General features: G+C 51.4%; 1 protein-coding gene across 1 annotated transcript in view; it reads left to right on the plus strand.

Annotated features, from left to right (window-relative positions):
* Positions 1-2,493: 2,493 nt before the first annotated feature.
* Positions 2,494-4,111, plus strand: part of LOC108756437 (junctophilin-1-like) — a 29,695-nt gene continuing 28,077 nt past the window's right edge. Inside the window, exon 1 of the mRNA XM_018500250.1 lies at positions 2,494-2,966. The gene's annotated coding sequence lies outside the window, so the exon portion shown is untranslated. The remainder of the gene's footprint in view (positions 2,967-4,111) is intronic.

The following is a 4,111-nucleotide window of genomic DNA, read 5'->3' on the forward strand; positions in this document are numbered from 1 at the left end:
TAAGGCTTGTGCAATAATATGCGTCTTATTCACCGCGTGCAAATTTTCGCGATCATCGCGAACGAGCGTCAATCGTCGTCAATCGCGATATCTGCGCAAATCGACTCCGTCCGCGTAAGGTGGCTGACTGTTCCACCTTCGCGTTACAACTTGCTTCTCCGTGGGAGTGTTTGGTGATGAAAGTGAATTTATCGCATACGTCGTGGATGTATGTGGTATCATCTATGAGGACGAGTTGATTATTACTAAATTGGTGAGCGAGTGTTCGACGATATTTGAAGGGATGTATTCCGAAGGAAGGCACTGGTGCTTCGTTGAGAGAGGTTTGATTAGAATTTTTGTGTGAATTCGAACATATCGTTATATGTTGCCTGTGTGTTGTTGTTGTTGTTGTTGTTGTTGTTGTGGGACCGTCCTAAGAGGTAATTATCAGTATATAATGATTTTCTGAAAGAGCTCGCGCGTTGCTAGTTTATTATTACTTTTTTTCCCCGTCGACTGGCTCCTTCTGTATTTCTCTTCATGAAATTTCCTGGGAAATTGCGTCTAGGTGAGGAAGGGTGTACGCGAGAAAGGAGGAGAACGTTAAACTTTTAATTGGGGATCCGATTTCTCGCTTGCTCGACGGGAAGCTAATCAAATCTGGAACACGTTCCCGTTTCAAGCTCGTCTGCTCTATTTCGACGGGATTCTTCGACGCGGAAGTCTCACCTCTTGTATCACTATGTATATTTGCGAGACAAAGATTCGCCGGAGAAGAACGGTTTCTTAAATAACGTGTAGGTAGAATTAGAGAACGATCGTCGTCAAGATTTATGTCGTTTGTTAAATCAAGGAAAAGTCCTTTTCCATCGTTCTATGACGCAATTAAATACTACTAGCGTTTACCGTGGTAGAAAATAACTTGGATTTCCTCGCAATTTGGGATCTGATGTTTTCTCTAGCTCACTAGTATATACTTTTGGAACTTAAAATGAAATAGATATATGTTCGATATTTGGCGAAAGAAAGTTCTAGTGTGAAAGTCTAGTTGCAGGAATAAAAAACGGATCTTTAGAGAAAAAGATGTGTAACTGTTTCGACATGTTACATATTTTGTTGTAACAATAATGCTCGTGTTCTTTTTATCTGTCGGCGATGTCGCCATGTGCTGATACCGCAGTAAACAGACAGGTTGAGCCATTTGCTTCGAGATTCGAGACTATCTTCGGTGACACAGTTTTCGTTGCCTTTTCGAATAACAGATTCGCGTAAAGTACAACGATATCCAGATCACAACAGTGTGTCGCTTTCCTCGAGATTACTCGTCGTAATTCTCTCTTTTCGAGGGGTAAAAGGGCTTTCAGAGAAGCTGAGAGAGAGAGAGAGAGAGAGAGAGAGAGAGAGAGAGGAGAGGATTCTTTCTTTCCTCATCGCGCAACCAACAAGCGCAGCTCGGCCACTTTTCGTTACCGTCATTATTAATAGCGGACACATCGATTAATTGATTTATGTTATAAAAAAGAATGGCACGCGTCGATAAATAATGACACGTCCCCCGCCTCCTCCCGGCCGGCCGTTCGTTCGTTTGCCGTCAATAGACCGTAGCGAATCCCGCGGTAACGTCAGACTTATACGGATCATCGACTCTGACTCGCCTGGCTTTTCATCGTGTGCACCCTCCTCTCCGGGCACCCCTCCGAGGCCCCGTGGAGTCTACCTAGTTCTTATCTCACGTTCTCGCGGGGGAAGTAACTGACCGATATCGCGCCGCTACATGCGCTCCATTAAAAATGCAGCCCTACAAGAGGCCTCAGTGAGTCTATAGACACACATTCGCGCGGCCGCGTGCGCCGCGTCGTATCCCTCTTTTTTTCCCCCCTTTTTTCCCCCCGGCCGATCGAACACATCACCGACGCGTTCCGTCCCCGAATTACACTACAGGGACACGGACCCGTGGCTTTTTCGCCACGCTCGCGTTGATGGAATCACCTCGCGTTACCCTCGTTAATCCTATCAATCCCGAACGCACTCGCTCGCACGATTTTACACGCTTACATTTCGTGGAGAAGAGAGATTCTTCCGAGAATCTCGATACTCCGACGAAATCGTGCGTACCCTCGCTCGCCTAAAGGAAGCGCACATCTTCTGAATGGAACACACGGTCTATCATGAATGATCTCGTGTCATTGTTCCCCTCGCGCGTCGACACGGTGTGTCGGTGATAACACCCGGAGACCGAAGACCGGCCGGCGATAGTCGTAGCGGCATCTCGGGGCTACTCTCACCCGCGACCTGCGTTCCACGCGAATCCGCGCGATGATTTTCCGCGGCGGTGCGAGAACTCCAACTATTTATAAATGATCCCGAACTCGGTCGCGTTGGCGAACGACTCGAGTCGACGGAGCTGCCGCCTCGTGCTGCAGCCACAGCCGCGATCGTCTCGTGTGGGGAACAATTCGCTACCCCATGATAAAAATAGAAGCTCCTAGTCAGCTAGCCGAAGAACTCGAGGCTAGAGAGTAGAGCTTGAGGCGCGCGCGGCACCGCTCTAGCGGCCACGCTAGAGCGTAACGGACGGACGGACGGACGGACCGGCGCACCGGCGCAACACCGTGCCTGCGGCCCGTACAGATGCTGACGATGATGCTGATGTCGGTGCCGTTGCCGTTGCTGCCGATGTCGCGCACCGGGCTGGAACCACATCGTCCGCCGCCCGCGCCGTGAAGAAAGCGCGACCGCGCGCGCGCGCGCGCGCGTGCGAGATCCACGGGTGTGCGGGGTGTCCACGTGCGTGTACCTGCCCGTATATACGTGGATGCCTACGTGCAGTTGTGTACGCGCGTGCATATACATGTGTACTGAGAGTTCGGCTTCGCTCTTCGTCTTACTTCCACCTCGCAACCCGTCTCGAGATAGACTCAGTGTCCGCCGAGGCTTCATCCGTCGGTCCAGTCCCGTGGATCTTAGTCATCGACCGTTCCACCGTAGGTAGATCTCCTCGCGAGTGACTCATCAGAGAGAATCCGATCGGGTCTTCGTTATCCGAAGAAAGCGTCAGATTGGAAGAGGGCGAGCTTTCGTGCGAAGTTGTCGAGAAACGGGAAGCTCGAGGGAGAGAAGAGGTGAACGGGACGAAGATAGGGAGAGAGAGAGAGAGAGAGAGAGAGAGAGAGAGAGAGAGCGAGAGAGAGAGAGAGAGAGAGAGCGAGAGAGAGAGAGAGAGAGAGAGCGAGGGGGAGAGAGAGGGAGAGAGAGAGGGAGAGTATGAGTAAGTGAGAGTGTGTGAGAGAGAGGGGGGGGAGAGAGAGAGAGAGAGGCACATTCCGAGCGGATCACGGATGCTTATAGAAACGTTGCGTAACGGCGTCAGGCGGACAGTGAAACCGCAACTCCGACGGACTCTCGTTGTCTAGTTTCAACAATTTTGAAGAGAAACCTGGTAACATCGCGCGGTGGTTTCCGGGTTCTCCCATATACTAAAACGGTATCTTATGGTGAGAACTAGCACCATAGCGCCAGGAGTTCCGGAGTGCCGTGTGAATGGTGCTGAATGCGCGTCAAGTCCCGATTCCGTCGGTCCACGGATCACGGGTGGCTGCGGCGACACGTGTATGTACATGTGCGTGTATGCGAGCGAGTGAGAGGTAGATCGACCAGGATGATAGTACGGTGAGGTGTTCCGAGATGTTTCATTTTACGGTGGTGGTTTTAGAGGGAGGTGCTCGTAGATGAGGATAGGAGAGGAAGGCTGGGAGGTGCCCGAAAAGAAAGTCTCGCACCCGGCATATCGATTTCGATAGCGAAATTGAAGCTTGTCAAGGCTGCGGCTCTCTCGGGCTCTCTCGAGTACTCGGCACCGGAAGAGAGAGAGAGAGAGAGAGAGAGAGAGAGAGAGAGAGAGAGAGAGAACCGTATAACGTTCCGCGTTCGAGATCGAGAGACGTAGATATCCGCGCTCGTCACGTTCGCGCGCTCTCGCACGTTCGGTTCTTCGAAGTTGTACTAAAATTAAATCTGGGGCCCCGGCGCGAGACTCGCTGATTCTTTTCTCACGTCCGGCTTCTCTGACGCGGACTGCATTGCGATGACAGGCACGCCTTGAGGATTCGAGCGCGGTACGATGCGCGTG

The sequence above is a fragment of the Trachymyrmex septentrionalis genome, unplaced genomic scaffold (assembly GCF_001594115.1).
Source record: "Trachymyrmex septentrionalis isolate Tsep2-gDNA-1 unplaced genomic scaffold, Tsep1.0 scaffold127, whole genome shotgun sequence".
Lineage (NCBI taxonomy): Eukaryota > Metazoa > Arthropoda > Insecta > Hymenoptera > Formicidae > Trachymyrmex > Trachymyrmex septentrionalis.